Raw genomic sequence first — 23,739 nt, 5'->3', positions numbered from 1 at the left:
GCGACCCCTGGGCAGCATTTCACCACGGCTGACTAATGCAGTCTCTAGGACACCGGGGAGAATTAAGGCAACAGCAGGGCCTTTCCCAGCAGCCGTGGCTCTGGGGTGTCTCATATCTGGTAAGTCTGTTTCTCCTGGAGAACCATGTATGGAGATGGATGGCCAAGTTCAAACTACGGGAGCTATCTTGATTGCTCACATCCAATAGCCCTTGCTCATCTAGTTCTCCACCAGCTGCTGTGTCCCCACGTCCCTGCATGAGGTCAGGCCCTCACTATTCATTACTTCAACCATTACAGTGACCTATTTAGGCTTCCTCCCTTTCATCTAAATATTCCCTTTCAAAATTGATTTTTTTTTCTTTCCTCTCTTTTTTTTTTTTTTTTTGCTAAAATACAGATCCTAGCTCAAAATCCTTCAGCAGCACCTCCCAAGCTATAGAAGTAAACCTCAATAGCATACAAGTTCTTCACATTCTGCCCTCTTAGTTATCCGTCCAGGGGTTAAAGAGATTGGGAAGATAAATAATTTGGTACCCCCCCCCCTTTAAACTGCTGTTCTACATGGGGAGATCATTGATTCTTACTAATAAGAATGCCAGATGAAAATAATATGCACCAGACATTTGCTAAATAAGTAATGTGAGACTTACTTGCTCCTTACAAAGGTGTGGAATCTTGAAGCCACACTGAGGATGCAGAGCTCGCTAGGGTTGGAGGGAGGGGGGCAGGGGCTCTACCAGGATTTGCCCAGGCGGGCAGAATTGCCTTCGCTATCAGAGACGAGCTCTTCCCTACCAGAGAAGTTCCAACAGACCTAAAACCAGCCAGCAGTTCAGTCATCAGATGAGCAATCTGGGAGAAGATCTCTAAGATCACTTTCAGCCCCTGGCTATTAAGAAAACTGGTGCAGATCTGCAATTGCTAGAGATAATTGGTTTTGTTTTGTTTCAGGAAGTGACTAGGCCGATGAGGGAAATAAGAACTGTTCATGGCCCTTTGTGTCCCGTTGACCTGGGCTGGGCCTCAGCTGGGAGGGAATGGCAGTGGGCCAAGAGCGGAAGGGCGCCTCACCCTTCCCGGCCCGGCGCCCCTGCTGACTCCACAGTACAGTCCCAGCAGACATGAAGGCCTGCAATAAACAGACAAATAAAGCCCTGGAATCCACTCAGCAGGGTCTGCTTCCAGCACAGAGCCAGCTGCTGCCTCCCCAGGGGTAAGGAGGGTCCACGGCGAGGGTGAACCTCGTCTTTTCAGTTATCATCATATTCCTGGCTGGTGCCACCTGGCCTCACTCTGCCTTCTCGCCCAGGCCCCCTGACTGGAGCCAGCACTCAAGTCTGGCCCGGACTTTTCTCCTGCCCACCCCAACACACTGTACCCGGGAGGCTTCTGCACCTGCCCCGCCCCAAGTAAGGCTTGTCCACTCCCAGATCCTCCTGGGTGACCCATCCTGCACTGAATCTCCTTATCACTGTCTCAGTTCCTAGACTAGGTCCCATCCACAACTCTTTGGGGAACCACCCTGCATGGTCTCTCCACCCATCTTGCGTGGGCTGCCTCGAGGGTGAGGAAAAGGACCAACCTAGCCTGTGAGGCTAGACTGCCAGGTTCGAATCAGACTCAGGCATTGAAGAGTTGGGAGAACCAGCAAAAGTTTCCACTGCCATCTTAGCTGCTATTTCTGCACCTCAGAAAATGGAAGTTCATATGCCTTCTCCCTTACAAGGTGGTATGAGAAATAAGATGAGACAATAAACAAGACAGATAAGGAAAATATATAGTAGTATATCTGATGATACGAGGTTGCTAAAGAAAAAAATGCTAAAGCAGGGAAGGGGGTTGGAGAGTGCCAGGGAGAGGGTCAAAGTGCCAGGACAGGCCTTTGTAATGAGTTGAATCAGGCCCCCTCAAAACTCATGTGTTAACGGTCCCAACCCCCAGGATCTCAGAATGTGACTTTATTGGGAGACAGGACCTTTACGGAGGTTATGAAGTTAAAATGAAGTCCTTATGGTGTAAGCTGTCTAGTAGGACCCATGTTCTTATGAAAAGAAGTGAAAGTGTTAGTCGCTCAGTCGTGTCCAACTCTTTTGCAACACCATGGACTGTAGCCCACCAGGCTCCTCTGTCTGTAGAACTCTCCAGGCAAGAATACTGGAGTGGGTTGCCAGTTCCTTCTTCAGGAGAACTTCCCAACCCAGGAATCGAACCTGCCTCTCCTACTTGGCAGGCGGATTCTTTACTACTGAGCCACCTGGGAATCACATTTGATACTTAATGACAGTTTGTGGACTAAGGGCCTCCACACATTTGTGGGGACCAAAATGTGAGACATTCAGGCCATCTGGTGGCATGTGCTGATCCTGCTCAGCATTTAGGTCTCAGTTGTAGATTTCTGTTCTTGAGGTCCTGGTTAAATCAAAGGTCACAATGAGGCACTGTTGTGAGTGAGAGGCTTGGCTGCTCTGCTTTACTGGGCCATGGTCCAGTGGGTTCTTGTTTTGTTTTTGCAACACAACGCAGAGTCTTAAAAAAAATTACAGAAATCAAGGGAATGAGAAAGGAGCCAAGCTGGAGAACGTTGACACTTGAAAGGGTCAGGCAGGCACTATCTGTCATCTGCTTTCTCCGAAGGGGATGAGGCTTCCTGGTGGATCAGCTGATACAGAATCTGCCTGCAATGCAGGAGACCCAGGTTCGATCCCTTGGTCAAGAAGATCCTCTGGAGGAGGGCATGACTACCTGCTCCAGTATTCTTGCCTGGAGAATTCCATGGACAGAGGAGCCTGTTGGGCTACAGTTCATTGGGTCACAAAGAGTTGGACATGACTGAGCGAACTTTCTTTCAAGGGGATGAGAGTGAGAGCCAGGCTGGAATGGATCAGGCAAGTTCCTCTGCACCCCCTGCTGTTGACCATTAAGTGAAAAGTCCCAAACAGGCCTACAAAGCACCTCCTGATCTGAGCCCTGCTTGGTTCCCCAGCCTGTCCTCTGGGTACTGCTCCCCACCCCACCGCACTCCCCAAGAGACACACGTTCGCTTCACTTCAGCCAGGCTCAACCTTTCAGGCAAGCCCGCAAGCCAGAGGATTATCCATTCTACCATCCCCATTACCCAGCGGGCACTCCGGCACTAGGTGGCGCTGTGCTCTCGCGGGGCTACGGCCGTGAACGAGAAGCACGATCCGCCCTGAACGCGCGCACCTGCCCCGGGTGAGGCCGCTGCCGGCAGCTGCTCGCTGCCCCTCTAAGGGACGCTCCAGCCTCAGCACCGCGGGGGAGGCTGGCCCGGGCCCTCCGGCCTGCGTGGATTTCCTCCCCCCTGGCTGTCCCCACCGGCCCAGGTTTAGCCCTCAGGTAGGTGTCCCCAGGCGCAGGTGAAGGGCACATTCACGGCCCAGCAATGCTGCAGCGTCCGCGGGATTCGCAGCCTTGCGGGGCCAGCGCTGCACGCTCCAAGACCCCGCGGGTGACGGGAGTTGGCTGAAGAGCTCCGGGGGCTGTGGTCGCTCTCAGCGCCTTCCCAGTGTTGTGATGTCTGAGGAGCTGGAAGCGATTCCAGCACATTCCTGAATGCATATAGCTGGGGTGAATCCAAGTCCCCTTTCCCAGAGCAGATACCAGCGAGGCCACACCTGAGGTCTATGCCAGCAGTCCAGAGCCACCACGCTCACGGTGACCCAGGGCCACCACGGTCACGTTCTTCCTCGAGGCCCTGAACACCGTCCGCAGTTCAGAGGAGACCTCGGGAGGCATTAGCTGAGCCCTGCTCAGAAACGACCCTCTCGCTGCTAGGGACGCGGAGAACCCTTGTCCTCTGCTCCATCCCACCTCGTCTCCCCAGCAGTCCTGCCAGGACTAACCTTTGGCCACTCTCAGATCCCACGAGGGCTAAGTATTTCCCTGACTCTCACAGTGGCTGAGCACCCTTGTTGCCCCCCATGAACAAGCTGCTGGAACATTCCCAGGTGTTACTAGCCTGGTGCCCCAAATTGGGGTGGAGGGGGATGGAATGAAGGGATAAAGCTTGCTTTCCTTCCTTCCTCTTCTTTCCCATGAAAGAGCCTTGACGGCAGATTCAGATGGAAAAGAAGGACAGGTCCCCTCAGTCACACGCAATGGCCCCTAGTGGTCGAGGTTGGGCTCCTTTTGTTCTGTGACACCAACGGGGTTGGGGCCACAGATTCTCTGGAGAGTCCAGAGTCAAGATGTGGGGAGCAGCCAACGGCCCTCCTGGAACCCATGTTTCACATTATGCATTGGAATTCCCATAGGCCTGGGGCTGAGCTTACCCTGCAGAATCAAAGAGGTCAGTAAAGGCGGGGGACAAAGCACAGACTCAGCCTGGAAGCCAGAAGACACCATACAGACAGAGATAAACAGGCATTTCAGAGCAGCACAGGGCGGGGCCTGGGACGCTGCCTCTTCTCTGGCTGGCCGTGCCTGGCCACTGGGTCTCCAAACAGTCCTTCCGTTTTGGAGATGCCAGCTTGTTTTGGACCCAAGGCTTGACTGTTTTAGGGTCGGAGTGGGGAGGATTGATTGGATCACAAACGGCCTTTGGATGATAAGTACGGCAGTTTGTATGTTTCATATTCTGGTACTCAGCCCTCCCCATGGGGAGACGCTGTTTTTGTTTGTTTTTAAGTTTATTTTACTGAAGTAGAGTTGATTTACAATCTTGTGTTAATTTCTTCTATACAGCAATGTGATTTTCAGTGTTATATATATATATACACACATACATGCACAAACATATACAGATTCTTTCTAATATTCTTTTCCATTATGGTTTATCACAGGGTATTGAATATGGTTCCCTATGCTCTACAGTAGGACCTGTTGTCTATCCCTTCTCTATATAATAGTTTGCATCTTCTAATCCCAACTCCCAGTCCATCCCTTCCTCACCCACCACCCCTTGGCACCCACAAGTCTATGTCTGTTTCTGTTTCATAGATATGTTCTTTTGGAAGCAGTCTTTTCATTTACCATTTAATCTTTAAAAAAAAAAAAATGATTTATCTTGACTGTGCTGGATCTTAGTTGCTGCTCGTGGTCTTCCTCCCTAGTTGCGGGAGCCGGGGCCACTGCTCCTCATGGCGGCTCCTCTCGTTGCAGACTACGGGCTCCAGGTACACAGCCTTCAGCAGTTACATTTTTCAGACCCTAGAGCACAGACTCAGTAGTTGTGATGCATGGGCTTAGTTGCTCCGTGGCATGTGGAATCTTTCAGGGCCAGGGATTGAACCCATGTTCCCTTCAATGGCAGGTGGATTCTTATCCACTCTACCACCAGGGGAGTCCCTGGAAACTGTTTTTTGACAGAGTTACTTTTCCTTTATGAAAAGTTCCCAATCTTAGGGTTTTTAAAATGATTCAAATTCTGGCAGTTCAGAGTTGCTTAGTGTCTTTGGGTAGGTGTTAAAGAACAGCTGGGTTTTCTCCCACTGTTTTCTTTGCCCTTTGGTTTATTTCACTCAGTGTTCCAGTAGAAAGATCCTTGGAGTGTGAGTCAGGGAAACCTGAATTCTGGTGCCTGCCCCACGTTCTTCCAGGAACTGTGGCCTTGGGCAAGTCATTTATCCTCACTGAGACCAGTTCTCTGACATTCTGAGATGATGTGGAATCACAGGGAGGGAGGAGGGTTTGGTTAGTTCACTATGTCACCATGTAACAGCTGTTTTGATTCTCTCGGAGAGTTCATTCATTCATTCATTTGTTCATCAACTATTTAATATATGTAGAGATCATGACAGACATGAAGATGCAAAGATGACAAAGACATGGTCCCCACTGATGAACAGGCATGGTGGAAAGAGTGCTGATTTTCTGAGGGACGCGGCCAGGTCCCAGCGCTGATTAGCTGTGAGAGCTCAGCTAAGTTTTGATGACTTCTCTGAGCTCTAGTCCGCTTGCTGGTGTGATGGGGTTATTGCATAGGGTGACCAACCATCTGATTTGTCTGAGACTGAAGAGTTTCTTAGGACCCAGGACTCTTGGAACTAAAACCTAGAAGGTTCCAGACAAACTGGTAGGAGTTGGTCACCTATCTGAGAGATGAATTGAAATGACACATAGATAGAGACTAAGCCCAGGGACTTCCCTGGTGGCTCAGACAGTAAAGCCTCTGCCTATAATGCGGGAGACCTGGGTTCAATCCCTCGGTTGGGGAGATCTCCTGGAGAAGGGAATGGCAACCCCCTCCAGTATTCTTGCCTGGAAAATCCCATGGACGGTGGAACCTGGTAGGCTGCAGTCCATGGGGTCGCAAAGAGTCAGACACGACTGAGCGACTTCATTTTCACTTTTCAAGCCCAGTGCCCGGCATCTGCTAGCTGCTTTGTCAATATAGCCCTTCTTTGGGTATATGCCCACACAGCCAGACACCCCCACCCACACACCTCATCACAGGATAAAGGGAAAAGAAAAAATGTAAACAAACAAATATGCTATAGCTAAGGCAGCTATGGGAGAGAAGGACTGCTGAGAAGCCAGGAGAGGCTGCAGAGGGCGGGAGCCTGGCGTGGGGGAGAGGCGGGTTAAGTGAGGGTCCTGATTAGGGAGATGCAGTCTGTGCCTGAAATATTTGTAAATGCTTGAAAGTTTAACAGCTTCGGGCTCTTAAGGGGTGTTCTGTGTGGTTAGAACAAGCAGGGAAGATCCTAAAGGTAGGTTTGATTCATATTGTAAAGGCCCTATGTATGATTCTAAAAGACTTGGCTGTCATTTTGAAAGTTTCCAAACACTTTTGATGATGCATCCTTCTGGTGAAAAAAGGTGAAAACTGACACCCTTCCAAATACATGTATATTTATGTATAAATAATGCACATGTGTAAGGAAATAAAGCATACCAAAAAACCCAGAAATGTTTAAAGAAGCAGATGAAAGGCAAATATAAGTAGAAGTTCTGTTTTCTTTCTGTTCTCCAGTGATTTATTTTGTCTGCTTCCTCAAGTATTCACACCCCATTTGAGAGATCACTTCTCTTGGTGGTGGAGAATCATGGCAGGCTTTAAAGCAAAAAAACTTCACCTCATCAGGTTTGATTTTCAGCAAGTGACCCTGGGTGCTTAAAGCAGGGCATGGAGGCAAACCAGCCAGTAGGAGACTTGTCAGAGTCCAAGAGAAGGTATCAGTGGCCCACACTCAGGTGGCAGCATAGGTGTGCAGGGAAGACACCAGACTGGGGAGGGATTTAGGAGGTGAAAGCAAGAGGACACGTGACTAAGAGTGGGTCTGTTGAGTTAAATAAGTGCATGCATGCAGGCCTCTTGAAAGATGTCCTCACACAGAGGTGCTCCCTGGAACTACATTCAATTTCAATGACATTTTTGATCCACACTCCAGATGTGATGCAAGGGAAGTCAGAGCTGTATTATGACTTTCATGGGCCTTAGACGCTTTGCCTTCAATGAGCCCCTTTCTCCATTAAAAATAATAATAATAAAATATATTTATATATAAGTAAGTATATATGTATGAAAGCATCTGAATGAATTGTATAGAGAGGAATATAATAAAGTAGTATTAATATTATATTCCATTTTTATCTTGATTTTAGAAGAAAGTAAAATACTCGCATGGGTTTCTAAAGGTATGGTGCACCTTAGGCACCGTGCCTGTGGTGCCCAAAGGCTAAGTCAGTCCTGGCAGCCTGTCAGACTGGGGATGTGGCATTCTGGCAGGTTCAGTGTGAGCATGGAGCGCCATCTAGTGGCTCACATGTTTGCAAGGCAGCCGAGCTGCTTCTCTGTAAAACTTGGACTCAGCATCCCAGATCAGACCCAATCTGTCTTATGGCTGCTTGACTCATCTCCAGACAGCCCTGGATGCTGGGTTTTGAGACTGATTGGCAGGCAGACAAAACGAAACCTCAAGAGTGCAACAAGGGCACAGGAGAGCCCCCAAATCAGCTAAGAGCCAAAGTTTAATCTTTTCATCTAACAAGTTATTTAATGCAGTAGTAGTTTTCAGCATTTTGGGGCTTGAGGCAATACACTGAATGGGGCTATAAGTGGACTCCAGTTTAGGAAAGCAAGTTTTAAAAAACAAAAAAAATCGGTTTTGCAGTGTTCTCTCAGTATTTCCTATTTTCTTCTCCACTAGGATTCCTTCTGTATCTGCAAGGCAGTTATCCAGTATTTGATAAGAGGCCAGACTTTTTTTTTTTTTCGTGGCCATGTTGCATTCCTTGGAGTATCTTAGATTCCCTGACCAAGGACTGAACCCAGGCCCATGGCAGTGAAAACCTGGAGTCTTAACCATTGAGCCTCCAGGGAAATTCCTATATGATCTTTTAAATTTGCTTTTGAATTAGGCTTGCTAATATCTTATTGGGTTTCTCTTATTGAAAAATTTACATCTATATTCATCAGGGATATTGGCCTATAATTTTCTTAAATTGTAGTGTCCTTATCTGGCCAGAGTATTACTGGCCTTGTAAAATGAACCTGGAAATGTTCCCTCTTTTCAGTTTTTTGAAAGAGTTTGAGTACTGTTAATTCTTCTTTAAACATTTGGTAGAGTTCACTAGTGAAATCACCTTGTCCTAAACTTTTCTTTGTTTGGAAGTTTTTGATTACTGATTCAGTCTCCTTACTCATTATTGGTCTGTTCATATCTTCTACTTCGTAATTCAGTCTGCTGCTACTGCTAAATCACGTTAGTCGTGTCCGACTCTGTGAGACCCCATAGACGGCAGCCCACTAGGCTCCCCCATCCCTGGGATTCTCCAGGCAAGAACACTGGAGTGGGTTGCCGTTTCCTTCTCCAATGCATGAAAGTGAAAAGTGAAAGTGAAGTCGTTCAGTCGTGTCCGACTCTTAGCGACCCCATGGACTGCAGCCCACCAGGCTCCTCCGTCCATGGGAGTTTCCAGGCAAGAGTACTGGAGTGAGTCTGGATAGGTTGTAAATTTCTAGGAATTGACTCATTTCTTCTAGGTTATCAAACTTGTTGGCATATAATTATTCACTACTATCTCATGATCTTTTGTATTTCTGTGGCAAATTGTAATATCTCCTCTTTCGTTTCTGATTTTATTTGAGTCTTCTCTTTTTATCCTTAGTTAGCCAGCCAAAGGTTTGTCCATGTGTGCGGCTCCTGACTTAGAACTCTGCATGGGGCAAGAGAGAAACAAGCCTCTTTGGCAGTGTTCACACAGCTGGAGAATCCAGGCACTTCCTCTCACACTCCCACCTTCCCGCATAGGAGACATCACAGGCTGAGAAAATTTCTCTTGTCCCTTAAGCTGAGCTACCCAGGAGAGGCGTGGTGTAGGTAAAGTCAGATGTTCCTCTTACCCTCTCTGATGCGTTCAGTTGCAGATTTTTGTCCTTGTTGCTCCAGTCACATGCTGGAACCTCTGCTGGATTCTTGGACTTCCACAGAGTCTCTCTGATCTGTGGGTGATTGTCTAATTGGTGATTCTTGTAGGGGAAGATGATAGAAAGCTTCTATTTTTGCCATTTTGATGATGTCACTGTCCAACAGATATCTTTAAAGATATAAACTCATAAAGTTTACTCAAGAAATAAATAATAATAAATAGTATGAAAGTCGCTCAGTCATGTCCGACTCTTTGTGACCTCCTCGACTCTACAGTCCATGGGATTCTCGAGGCCAGAATACTGGAGTGGGTAGCCTTTCCCTTCTCCAGGGGATCTTCCCAACCCAGGGATCAAACCAAGGTCTCCCACATTACAGGCGGATTCTTTACCAGCTGAGCCACAAGGGAAACCCAAGAATACTGGAGTAGGTAGCTTATCCCTTCTTCAGCAGATCTTCCCAACCCAGGAATCAAACCAGGGTCTCAGCATTGTGGGCGAATTCTTTACCAGCAGCCCAATACTTGTATATCAAATGAAGCAACTGAATTCATAGTTTAAAGTCTATATCAATTTGCCTGCATCCAGTCTGGAGCTTAGGCCACACAGGAGGTAAACAGGGAAAGTTTACAGTGAAGAATCATCACACTCTGATAAAATAGGACCTCTTGATACAAGATAAAACCAGTGCTGGCAAGGATGTGGAGTAACTGGAACTCCATACATTGTTGGTGGGAATTCAACACGATACAGCCAGTTTGGAAAACAGTTTGGTAGTTTCCTATAAACTGTCATGGATCCTTACCATTCAATTCAGCACTGCCACTCATAGATATTTACTTAAGAGAAGTAAAAAGATATGTCGAGACAAAGACATGTCCTTAAAAGTTTATAACCGACTTAGTCATAAGAGCCAAAAACTGAAACCACCCACTACTTACCAACTGGTAAACGGATAGACACATTACAGTGTCTACATACATTAGAAAATATCCTGAATAGGCTGAATCCTGACCCCCAAAGTTGATGGTCATAGGAGACAGGGTCTTTGGGAGGTGATTAGGTCATGAGGGCAGAGCCCTTAGGAGTGGGATTCATGTTTTATAAAAGAAGCTCTAGAGAGATCCCTAGCCCCTTCGTCTCTGCAAGTTTACAGAGGGAAGGTGCCAACTGTGGACCTGGACACAGGGCTTCATCAGAACGTGACCATACTGGCACTATGATCTTCAGCTTGCCAGCCTCCAGAACTGGGGGAACTTAACATATGTCCTTTAAAAGCTACCCAACCTGTGGTATTTTGTTACAGCAGCCTAAGTGGACAAAAAAGATACATTTTGGGGAGATTGAAATATTCTACATCATAATTATGGTGGAGTTTTTAATATATATATTTCTTAAAGCACAACAAATTGTACATTTAAAATTGGTAATTTTATTATTTGTAAACTATTTCTCAATAGAGCTAATTTTTTTTTAATAGTAATGTCAAGCCTCTGCTGCTGCTGCTGCTAAGTCTAGACCACCCTAATTAAAACAGAATCCCTGGAGATAAGGCCCATGTGCCTTAGGTGATTCTAAAGTGCAGTCTGGGTTGAAAATGACTGTCCTTTGCAGAAAGAACATTTGTGTGAAGGCATCTCAAATGGTATGGCATCAATATGAACCTTTTTTCCAACACCTCCTCCCACTTGTTCAGTCACTCAGTCCTGTCTGACTTTGCAACCCCATGAAGTGCAGCATGCCAGGCTTCCCTGTCCTTCACCATCTCCTGGAGTTTTCTCAAATTCATGTCCATTGTGTCGATGATGCCATCCAGACATCTCTTCCTCTGTTGCCCTCTTCTCCTCCTACTCTCAATCTTTCTGAGCATCGGGTCTTTTCCAGTGAGTTGGCTCTTCACATCAGGTGGCCAAAGTATTGGAGCTTAAGCTCCAGTGTCCATCTTTCCAATGAATATTCAGGGTTGATTTCCTTTAAGATTGACTGGTTTGATCTCCTTTCAGTCCAAGGGACTCTCAAGAGTCTTCTCCAACAGCACAATTCAAAAGCATCAATTCTTTGGTGCTCAACCTTCTTTATGGTCCAGCTCTCACATCCATACATGACTACTGGAAGAACCATAGCTTTGACTATACGGACCTTTGTCGGCAGAGTGATGTCTCTGCTTTTTAATATGCTGTCTAGGTATATCTTAGCTTTCTTTCCAAGGAGCAAGCATCTTTTAATTTCATGGCTGCGGTCACTGTCCACAATGATTTTGGAGCCCAAGAAAATAAAATCTGTCACTGTTTCCACTTTTCCCCCATCTATTTGCTATGAAGTGATGGGACAGGATGCCGTGAATGTTTTTGAATGTTGAGTTTTAATCTAGCTTTTTCGCTCCTCTCTTTCACCCTTATCAGGAGGCTCTTTAGTTCCTCTTCACTTTTTGCCATTAGAGTGGTATCATGTGCATATCTGAGGTTGTTGATATTTCTCCCAGAAATCTTCATTCCAGCTTGTGATCCATCCAGCCCAGCATCTCACACAATGTACTCTACATACCTGGGCTTTCCAGGTGGGCCTAGTGGTAAAGAATCTGCCTCCCAGTCAGGAGACATAAGAGACATGGGTTCGATCCCTGGATCAGGAAGATCCCCTGGTGAAGGAAATGGCAACCCACTCCGGTATTCTTGCCTGGAGAATCCCATAGACAGAGGAACCTGGCAAGTGATGGTCCACTGGGTCACAAAGAGTCAGACGTGACAGAAGAAACTTAGCAAACAGGCAGTCTGCGTCTAAGTTAAATAAGCAGGGTGATAATATGCAGCCTTGTCGTACTCCTTTCTCAATTTTGAACCAGTCCAGTGTAGTGTAAGCATAACTTTTATGTGCACTGGGAAACCAGAAGATTTGTGACTTGCTTTGTTATGACATTGACTCTGTGGGGTGGTCTGAAACTGAACCCACCGTATCTCTGAGGTCTGCATGTGCTGTGATTTGAAGGAAAACAGAGCTGCTGGACTAAGACCAACTGCTCAGAACTCCGTCCTTTCCAGAACTTAGTTCCTGGACGGATCTGAAGCACAGAGAGCTCAGCCGTTAATGACCAGAGTCACGCGTGCTGGTCAGACTGTGGCTGACGTGCAGGCTGGCTTCACAGATGCGTGGTCTGCTTGGCCTGTGATGCTCTGTGGCTTCCGTCCTGAAATTCTGAATAATTTGTGTTTTGAATTTGTGTTTTGTTAGTGAAGTCTGCTGGGACAGTGAAGCATGGGCCAGGTATTTGGAGGCTCTTCAAAGTGTCTTATGCTTCTTTGTTTCGAGACAGATGTGGAATAGAGTTCAAGGAACTGAGGGAAACAGGCCATTAGTGAAAGGTTTTGTGTTTATCTGGCACGGGCTTGGGCTGTGTTTTCTGTTTGCTGTAGCTATAAGGCGTTAGAGGCTAAACTTGCTCCGTGTCCCTGTTTTTGCCTCCCCTGTGGGCCTTGGATTTCCCCAGAGGCTTCTTGAATCTTCCGAGAGGCACAGTTCTCGGAGGTGTATTCCCCAGTTGTCATACCGGAGCCCCAGTGATCTGGAAGGTGATGTGGAGGGAAAGCGTCTGTGGTCCTACAATTGACAGTCTTTTAGTGAGCTGACCTTCATAATTGCATCTCCATTTTCTTTGTTTGTCCCTCATTGGTGAGACAGGGAGGCTGGGGAAGGTGGAGATGGGTATATCCATTCCCCCAGGTTGGTTAGGGTCTGGTAAAACCTCAGCAGGTTAGGCTCTAGTAAATTACTTTCTCTTGAGGGCAGGCCTTGTTAGGAAGAATGGAAATGTCTGGGTGTGTTTAAGAAAGGCCGTTTCCCCTCCCCCGCACAGACGTAGGAAGGGCTGCTTCTCCATCTTCCCTGTGAGAACCTGCAGGACTCCAGCAGGCTGCACTCCCGGAAGTGTGGGAGCCTCCCTGGAGGTTAACCCACCTGGCCTCCCGCACCTCACCCATCACACTTCAGCTCTTCCCTCCCAGGCGCCGGTTCCCACAGACTGGTTGCTGCTCTGGTGAGTTGCGACTCTGCATCTGCCTGTAGGTCTCTCCAGTCTGTGGGGCAGTGGCTTGCCCTATGGCTTCAGTTCTCTGATGGATCTGAGAGAGTTGTTGATTTTTCGGTTTGTTCAGCTTTCTTTTGGTCTCTATGTGGGTGGGAGAGAGAACTTCTAAACTTCCTTACGGGCAGAGCTAGAAACTCGAACGAACTCAAATACTGTTTAAATGCTCCTACAGTTGTAATGATGTGGCAGGCAGTAAGGCTGTGGGAAAGAGGCGGGGAGGCTTTGAGGCCTGGACTGGGCACCAGCCGCCCCACCTCTCCTGGCTGCTTCATCTGACGCCTCACTGCCCTGAGTGCTGTGAACTGGCTGTGTACCCCGAACTCGGAGCTTATAAAAAGCAGCCTCTCGGGGGCCCCATTCCAGACCCGCCGAATCAGAACCCACAATGTAAGGAGACCCCCCCAGGGGATCCCTGTGCAGGTTAGCGTTTGCAAAGTTCTGACTACAAGTTACGACACACTTTCGAACATGAGTTTGTTACCTTCGTTCCCAAACTGTTCACTGAGGTGCCCAGCGGCACCACAGTGAACTCACGGGGAGCTCTCTGAGACATCTTTACTTAACACATATCTTGGGAAACACAGGAACCTCTGTCCAGTGTCAGGTGTGCCTCTAACTTTAGTTTATTTCCCGCCTTAGATCACTGTGTTCCTTCTGTTGCTGTCTTATGGACGACTAGGAAAAACTTCAGCTGTGATCAGATACTAGACCTGTGTGAAAGGCAATGGGGAATGAGAAACGAGTTGGCAGTTGTATCTGAATGCAAACTCTGAGAAGTGTTCAGAGCCCAACAGGTGCTAAGCTGTTAGACTATCAGTGTGGATTAGATTGTTTGAACCTGAGGCTGTCGATGTGGATTAGATTGTTTGAACCTGACTACATAATAAGTGTTAGGCATTTCCTCTCCTGGGCTGCTGACACACTAGAAGGACCCTGAACTGAGAACGTTTGGGAACCTCTGGCTTAACATTTGGTTAATTGTTTTGTAACCAAACCAGTCAGGTCCGGTCACCCCGTGCGAAGTGAAGCCAGTCTTCTGGCACTGCGTTGTGTGCAGGTAAGTGCAGGTTTATCGCAGGGCACCAAGCAAAGAGTCCAGGCAGCTAGTGCTTAAAAGACCAAACTCCCCACTGGCTCTCAGGGAAAGGTTTTTAAAGACGTGATGAGGGAGGAGGGTTGTGCAGTGCCTGATTGTCTCGTGGTGAAGTAATTGGAAGTTAATCAACTTTCCGGTTCCAACCGGTCTGGGCACTGCGTGCTTGTGGGCAGCATGCAGTTAACTTCTTCCACCTGGTGGAGGTTTCGGTATCTGCAAAACAGCTCAAAGGATGTGGCTCAGAATATTATCTGTAGCCCTTGAAGAGGAACTAAAGGTCCTTGACTTTGTTTAATGGCTAAACTATTATTTTGCTTGACTGATTTCTTTTCTTTCTGCATTTTCTCAGTTCTCTGATTACATTTACTCTTTAGAACTTGGGGAATGCCTAGGAGGCTCAAGTTTTTCTGCAAACAAGAGGCAGGTGGAGGACATGAGGGCGTGTGTCCTGGAAAGGCCCCAAAAGGTTCTACTCAGTTACAACTGCTCTTTCACCTGATTTTTGAATGAATTAAATGAGATAATGCCATAGGTGTTAGTTCTCTTCACTTTGCCCTTATTTAGTGTACTCCTTTTCTGTTGAATTTCACCTGCATTCATTAAGGACTTATGCAAAGCCCTCATACCAAGGTCAGTGAACCCCGCCTACAAGCAGGATATGTTTACAACGCCATGATCAGTTTCCCTGCTGTGCAGTGCTTACACCTGCATCACTCTTTATGTTGAACACAGGCAATCTCCTTGAATTTTAACAACCAAATGAGAAAAGCCAAAGAAATATTAATAACTCCATTTTAAAGGAGAAAAACGGAACCCCTGAAATCCAGAGGGGTTGCATGGTTGCACAGGCTCACACAGCAGAGTCTTTTTCTCCAAAACTAGTGCCCCCTTGCTTCCTTTACTGCCTGGGGGGGAGGAGGGTATTCCAGAACTGGGTGGGATGTTGGTGAAAAAATGAGTGTTCGTCGCTCAGTCGTGTCTGATTCTTTGTGACCCTGTGGACTGCAGCCCACCACGTTCCTCTGTCCATGGGATTTTCCAGGCAAGAATACTGGAGTGGGTTGCCATTTCCTCCTCCAGGGGATCTACATGACCCAGGGATTGAACCCTCGTCTCCTGTATCTCCTGCATTGCAGGCAGATTCTTCACCACTGAGCCACCTGGGAAGCCCTTACAGAGAGGCTGGGCACTGTCTAACAAGCAGCCAGGTCACTGTGCTGTTGAGGGTGGTGAAGGGAACTTGTATTTTGCTTCATTAATACTCATTTCAGGTGATTCAGTGAACCCCTCTCTCGCTCTCCCCCCACCTCCCTGGCTCCCTCCCTCCCCACCCCCCACCTTCCCACACACACACACTTCTGGAGGGTCTGAGTAGAACAGGAGCTGGTTATAGGTTCTGGTCCCCAGGCAGGGATGCTTTTGACCGGGAAGGGCCGGGACAGTTCATGGAAGGCCTCCCCAGAGAGCTTTGGAGATGAGAGCTACATCAGAGCTGAACACACCATTGCCTCTGGATCTCTCATTTGGCTCTTTTCCAGGTCAGGAGTGACCAGAAATGCTGACCATCTGTCCACTGTTTCTTAGCCTCCAGCCAGGGCCAGGGCGGCTTGGCGCACACCGTGGCCGCTGCCCACCCCAGCCTCCGTCCACTGGATGGAATTTCCTGCTTGGTTCCTTTTCCTCCTCCTCAGGTTTAACGCCTACTTAAGGAAACAGCATACAGGAACACTTTTCCTCCCTTTTTAAATAACAAAATCTAACATTTATTGGGAAGCCACCGTCAGCAGGTGTTGTGCTACGGCTCATACCGACCGTCCCCAGGTTGGTTTGCTGGCGCTGCCATCACGCCACACCACAGACAGGAGCTCACACAGAAGTGTGTCGTTTCCCGGGAGTCCCAGGTCCAGGTGTGGGCAGAGCCCTGCTCCCTCTACAGCACCAGGTAAAGAGTTGCTTCACGTCTCTCTCTAGCTTCTGGTAGCTCCTTGACTTGTGGGGCATCTCCCATTCTCCACAGGACATTCTCCCTGTGGGCCTGTCTGTCTCCACGTTTCCTCATTTCATAAGGGGACCAGTCATATCAGATCAGGGTTCATCCTACTCCAGTAGGACCTCATCTTCATTCCATTGGCAATGACCCTTTTTCTGAAAAAGGTCACATTTTTGAGGTATTGAGAGTGAGGACTTCAACATATGCATTTGGAGGGACATAATTCAACCAATAACATGCCCACTCCCACCCAACTGACAAATGAAGAAACTGAAGCATAGAGGAGTTAAATAAGCTTCTCAGGGTCACATGGAGAAGGAAACGGCAGCCTGCTCCAGTATTCTTGCCTGGAGAATCCCCTGGACAGAGGAGCCTGGTGGGCTACAGTTCATGGGGTTGCAGGAGTCAGACACAACTTAGCGACTAAACGGCCACCACCACCTCAAAGCCACCTGGCTGATGAATGACCAAGCTGGGATTTGACCTGGAAGCCCTTTATTCGGAGAAGCGGTTTGCAGGCTGGCGGCACCAAGGCCACCCGGAGCCTCACTGGGCTCAGACTGCTGGGCCTGACCCTGCAGTGTCTGGTGCTGGAGGCCTCACGCGGGGCTGCTGCCTTGCGTTTCTAACGGGTGCCAGGTCACGCGCCACTTGCCTGGGACCGTCTTTAAAAACAACTGCCCTGGTGGCAGCTCTCAGACCCCATTTTGCATACACATCACTGGGAGCGTCTGTTTCTTCTTCTGAGCAGTTCCTGTGACCCACTCCAGAAGATTTTGATGGGATAAACCTGGATGGGGCCCAGAAATCTGTACTGGTGACAAGTGAACCTAGTGACTCTGAATCGGTGCTCAGTGGCCACCCTTTGAGAAAGCTCCAGCTTTGTGTTTCCCGGTTGACTGCCAGGGTCCTTCCACTTCGCCTGCACATTGGAGTCGCCTGGGAAACTTTCAGAAGCGCTGAATCCATGGCTGCTGCTGCTGCTGCTAAGTCGCTTCAGTCGTGTCCGACTCTGTGCGACCCCAGAGACAGCAGCCCACCAGGCTCCCCCGTCCCTGGGATTCTCCAGGCAAGAACACTGGAGTGGGTTGCCATTTCCTTCTCCAATGCGTGAAAGTGAAGTCGCTCAGTCGTATCTGACTCATAGCGACCCCATGGACTGCAGCCCACCAGGCTCCTCCATCCATGGGATTTTCCAGGCAAGAGTACTGGAGTGGGGTGCCATTGCCTTCTCTGAATCCATGGCTGGGACTCACCCTTAAAGATTCTTATGCAGTTAGTATTGGGGGATGGCCTAAATTTTTAAAATTCAGTGTTTGTTTGTTTTTTTTTTTTTTAAAAAACACTGGGTTTTAAAAAACTCGCTTGCAGGTGACTCTAATAGCGCAGTCCAGGTTGAGAACCATAGCCATAGCTGAAAGCATGGAAAAGATCCCCTAGGGGTTGGTTACTATGACTGAGGTTCCAGACATTCATCTGAGATCCTGGAGACCCGGGGGCTCCATTCTCCCTCAGCATTAAGTCAGAAGGGTCTTCCTCATTATTCAAGCGTTTTGCAGCCGGAAAGCCTGTATCTTTTCCCAAAGAACCAACGTCGTTCTCCCTGCATTCATTTATAAGAGGCAGTGTGGTGCCCTGGGGAGTGAGAAAGCCAGGAAGCCCAGGCCTGATTCTAGCTTCTGCACTTGCTGAAAGTGTGAACCTGTATGTATTTATGGGGTGGCCAGCTTTGCTTATCTGAAAACCTTACCTCCTATAGTTGTAGTGAGGAGTAAAGGGTTACTGTGGGTGAAGATCTTATAACGCTGCCTGTCACAGAGTAAATTCCAAATTAGTGTTTTCGAATTTTTCTCTGAACAGGGATGCATTAAGCAGCTACCATATGCCAGCACAGGGGTACAGCAGGGACCACAGAGTCCTGTATCTCAGAGTTGGTAATGGAAGGAGCAGAAGCCGATACTATCTAATGTGACGGTACTAAACTCTTATTGTCTCCAAATCCCCAAAATGTCCTCAGGGACCCTTTTCAATGAAATGCTTTTTCCCACCACCAAATTTCAGAAATCCTAATCCCCAAAGTGAGAGTATTTGGCCTTTGGAAGGCAGTTAGATCATGAGGGTGAAGTCCTGTGAATGAGATTAGGTCTCTTCATAAGAAGAGATAAGAGGGACTTCCCTGGTGGTCCAGTGATTAAGGCTTTGCCTTCTAGTGCAGAGGGTGCTGAGATCCTACATGTCTCATGGCCAGAAAACCAAAACATAAAACAGAAGCAACATTGTAACAAATTTAAAGAAAGACTTTAGAAGTGGTCTGCATCAAAAAAAAAAAAAAAATCTTTTTTAAAACTTTAGTGAGAGCTTGCTTCTTCCCTCTGCTGTCTACCATGTGAGGACCCTGTGAGAAGACCTCAGTCTGCAAACCAGGAAGAGGGTCTGAACCAGAACTTGATCACATGGGCACCTTCATCTCTGACCTCTCAGCCCCCAGAACTGTGAGAGACGTGTCTCAGTCACCCAGTGACTGCTGTAATACAACAGCCCAAGCTAAGATACCGAAACGAGGGAGACTTCAAAAGCAAGTCCTGTGCAGACAGCGTCTCACGGGGCACCCCTTAGGAACAAGGAGAGAAGGATGAAGTGGCTGAGGCAGGTTCGGAGGAAAGGAGGTTGGGCTAAAATCCCATGTACCGCTGCTGCCTTCCTCCTGTCTGATTACATCTTTCTGGGAAAGCTCTCTTGATTTCTCTCCCTTTTCTCTCTGTTCCCTGTTATATCTGCCTCCCAGCAGTTGTTCCCTGGGAAACTTCCCATTTTAAATTTTTTACGTTCTCCTGTGGAGTTACGGCTTGGGGAATGGTGATGAGATGGGCACAGAGTTACACATGAACAAGGCCGAGGGGTAGCAGGAGCCGTGGCCTCAGGGCCTGGCTGGCAGGAGGATTGCAGCGTTTTTGTTTTCTTTTTTCCTTCTTGGACCATAGGCTCTTATCTTTCTTTCTGGGAGGCTCGTTAATAACTAACGGAAGTGCTAATTGCCTCGCAGCCACTGGAGGGCGCTGGTTCCTCTATTTCCTAAGAGACAGCTGGTCTTCCAAAAAGATCACCTCGGCTAGCGGGGTGCCACTCCGAAATTCCTCCAGGGCCCTCTTGGGCAGCAGCCGGGGCGATCCTCAGCCAGGCGACTGGCCTGCGTCCCTCGCCCGGCGTGGTCTCCCTGCCCCGCGCGGCCGCCGGGATGCTTCGCCTGCGGCACTATCTCCGCGTCGCACGTGCACATACCGCGTTTCCTCGCGGGTGTCGCTGTGGTCAGGAAAGAAATCTTGCAGGAGACGCGAAGGCTGTGCGCTGCCCGGCTTGATAGGAGGTGGGGTGTTGCGGAGGGGGGTACTAAAACGAGAGGTAAATTACCGCCATTCCAAAAGGGACTGAAATGTTCCTCAGTATGAAAAATTGTTTCTTTTAGCGGCTGCGCCTCCTGCAGCCGCCACAGAGGAGACAGACGGGCTTTTTTTTTTTTTTTTTGCAAAGGAGTACTGAGACCTGTCTCCAACTCTTCCTTGACTGGTGAAGTTAGTCCTGGAGCCCCTTCTCCCTGGAGCTGAATTAGGAGGATGCTTCTCAAAAGGCAGCACAACCTGTTGAGGATATTTCAGTGCACTCCTGGCCCGGACCCTGGAGCTCTTGTTTGAAACTAATGGAATGCTGCCCTGGAATCTGCACTTCTTTGCAAGCACCTCTGGTGTCACAATTAGTGCAGGCCCTACTTGGAAATACGATAGTTAAGAGAATCAGATTAAATCAATTTCCTGGAGACTTGCCAGGAATCTGGGTACTATTTCAAAAGATGTTATACGGGGTAATTAGAAAATTGCAGAAGTAATTTTACTTCCAAAGGGCAGAAAGTGGCCGTTTTCACACTGATGTGGCTGTATTTTGGATCTGATTTCTACCAAATGCCTGTGATCTGCTAAACTGTTACTTACATAATTCTAATTTGTTCTCCCACAACTTGATGGGAGACTCTCCATTTCTACCCACTGGTAAACGGAGGCGCTGAGGTTAAGAACTTGCCCAAAGTTGGCTCTGCTTTCCATGGAGTATGGACTCCACCCTAGGTCTGTCTGGTCCCAAAAGCTTTGTCATCTTTTGTGCAGTTTGTACAAGTGAATAAGGCAACTGTGGGTACTTGGTCTGTCAGTCTGACCCTTAATATGATGATACGAAGGTTCTGCAGACTGCAGATGTGTGGGAGATTCAACCTGGAGGCCTTTGCAAATACAGCATGGGTTTTGGGTCCAGATTTGGTCAAACATCGGTCAATGCTGTGTACTACTGAGCTCTCGGTTCTTCATCCAGTGCGCAAAAGCAGATTTGTGGTGACTTTGCTAGACCAAGCCCCCTTCAGCGGTCACTTGTATTTATTCCAACCACCTGTATATAGAGTTTCCTGCCTCAGTGCACCCCTACAGTCTGTTCTCAATACAGCCAAAGTAAGCCTTTTAAAATAACCAGATGGTATCACAAACTTTCCAATAGATGAGAATAAAACCCAAAGCCCTAACTGTGGCCCTTGAAGCTCCAGTGGCTGTGACCTAGGGTACCTCTCCCTCATCTTGCAACAACCCCCCAACACACACACACACACACACACCCCACTTAGCTATCTCTTCTCTCGTTCCCAGCTAGGGCCTCACTCATTAGACTGTCATGACCATGAGGACAACAGCTTTGCCCTGTCACCTGTTATATCCTCAGTGCTGGCATTTGACACATAACTGAATGAATTTTTGTTGGTGAATTATGGTTTTTTAATTCTTGAACATTGTTGCATTAGGGAAATTAGAGTGGGAGATAGCTGTGGGGAAACAGCTCGGTGATGTTGTATTCCACTCCTCCACATCACTAGGTTTTGAGGCTCTCCCTTCTTCACTCTAGGGACATACAAAGAGCACAGTTTCTAAAAGGAAAGTGCATACCCATTGAGGAAAGGAACACAGATCCCCTCTACCACTGTTCATACCATCTGTGAAGATCCATCTTGGATCAGCCTAGCATCGCCAACCTGCTGGGGAAGAGTTTTCACTGGTTTCTTAGTGTGGAAACTCAGAAGATGGACATCAGAGCCCACTGTAGAGGGAAGTGTCTCACAAAAGTGAGTCCCAAAGCAGGAGTTAAGGTGCTCTCCCATCCAGCAAACAGCAACAAAAGTAATTCTTTTTCCTGTCAGCTAGGTTAAGGATTTGGCAAGGAAAGGATAAGGTTTTTGGGTGAGGCAGAGCCGGGAGAAAGGTTGATGTTTTCATTGTGGTTTGCTTTGGTTTTGAAAGAGGTTGCTTGCCAAAGATGCAACGGTGATCATCTCAACATCTTGAGTAATTTGGGATTCCAGAGCAAGGCCAGAATTGCCTGGAGTCTGAATTGAAGTGACTCCCACTTGCTCTGCTCCACTTCATGGATTCCTTGATCCAACAAGCCACCCTTCCCTTCACTGTCACCATGTGCCTCATAGTCTGTGGGTCTGAAATTTTACTCAGTAGCTGCATCTGTACAGACGGCCTCTGTACAAAAGTTAGGATGTTTATCTGTTGAAACATATAAAAGCAGCTGAATTTAGTTCTCGTTAGAGAATAAGTTTTCCATTGTCCTTGGAGCTACTTTCTATCTTTAAAAAAGCCTAAGTTGAACTTTTTCTGTCACAGAGGCAGATTCATGGTCAGCCTGTAAAGCTGCAGATTCAGTTATGTCTTTGTCTGGCTTCTTCCAACGTCCTGGGCGTGACCAGGAATATGTTCACATGTCACATGTTCTTGTAAAATTGGAGAAAATAAGGTATATTAACTGTGAACATGAAAAGTGAAAGTGTTAGTGGCTCAGTTGTGTCCAACTCTCTGTGACCCCAAGGACTGTAGCCCACCAGGCTCCTTTGTCCATGGTATTCGTCAGGCAAGAATACGGGAGTGGGTTGCCATTCCCTTCTCCAGGGGATCTTCCCAACCCAGGGATTGAACCTGGGTCTCCTGCATTGCAGGCAGATTCTTTAGCATCTGAGCCACCAGGGAAGAAATCCATCAAAAACGCTTTTTCCACCTCAGCTCTATTGCCCTCTATTGACTTCTCATACCTGGTGGCGTTAGAGGTGGAAACCGTCATTTTGGGATCCAACAAAGGGAGAATTGAATTGCACATACGTGGGATAGTTTTTCACGGGATTCCAATTTTTTCCTGTAGAAATAAGTCATGCTAAGTTACATTAATTGTCCACTGTGGCTTTTATGACTATCACTATGGTCTACCATGCTTCTTCACCTGACATTGTAAAACAGAAGGGCCTAACACCAAAATCTGCAGAGGAGGAGAAACAGGTTTGAAACGTACAAAGCCAGAAGCTAGTCTGTGTACAATTTGTACAATCATCAGATCTTTAATATTGTAAGTAGAAGATTTAGGAGGAGTTGCAGGTGGAGCAGTGGTAAAGAATCTGCCTGCCAGTGCAGGAGACACAGGAGACTTGGGTTCGATCCCTGGATCAGGAAGATCACCTGGAGTAGGAAATGGCAACCCACTCCAGGATTCTTGCCTGAAGAATCCCGTGGACAGAGGAGCCTGGTGGGCTGCAGTCCCTGGGGTTGCAGAGAGTCAGACACGACGGAGCAACTGAGCATGAGCACGAGAAAGTTTAGTTCTTATTGATGCTGGGCCAGAGTGGAGGCTCCATCCCGCCAGAGTCAAATTAAAAATCACAGTGGGCCACCACAACAGGGACATCTATGATAGACTGATTCACAACTTACTTCACTTTATAGTATTTAAAGTAATTATTATCCTAAACAGAGAAGGCGATGGCACCCCACTCCTGTACTCTTGCCTGGAAATTCTCAGGGACAGAGGAGCCTGGTGGGCTGCAGTCCATGGGTTCAAGAAGAGTTGGACACGACTGAGCAACTTCACTTTCACTTTTCACTTTCATTCATTGGAGAAGGAAATGGCAACCCACTCCAGCGTTCTTGCCTGGAGAATCCCAGGGACGGGGGAGCCCAGTAGGCTGCCATCTATGGCGTCACACAGAGTCGGACACGACTGAAGCGACTTAGCAGCAGCAGCAGCATTACCTTAAAATCTCGAGTTACTCCTGAGACAAAAACTTAATAGATGTTTCCCTGAATTTGACAATAATCCTGAACTTATGGCATTATGGATAGTGAGTTGCTTGCTTCTATTTGATACTACAAGAATCATTTT

At 47.7% G+C, this 23,739-nt stretch overlaps 1 protein-coding gene across 1 annotated transcript in view; it reads left to right on the top strand.

Moving 5' to 3' along the window:
• Positions 1-3,175: 3,175 nt before the first annotated feature.
• CDCA7L (cell division cycle associated 7 like) overlaps positions 3,176-23,739 on the top strand; it is a 211,204-nt gene continuing 190,640 nt past the window's right edge. Inside the window, exon 1 of the mRNA XM_010804089.3 lies at positions 3,176-3,359. The gene's annotated coding sequence lies outside the window, so the exon portion shown is untranslated. The remainder of the gene's footprint in view (positions 3,360-23,739) is intronic.

This window comes from Bos taurus, chromosome 4, assembly GCF_002263795.3.
Source record: "Bos taurus isolate L1 Dominette 01449 registration number 42190680 breed Hereford chromosome 4, ARS-UCD2.0, whole genome shotgun sequence".
Taxonomy (NCBI): Eukaryota; Metazoa; Chordata; class Mammalia; order Artiodactyla; family Bovidae; genus Bos; species Bos taurus.
This window is presented reverse-complemented; position numbering and strand designations above follow the sequence as displayed.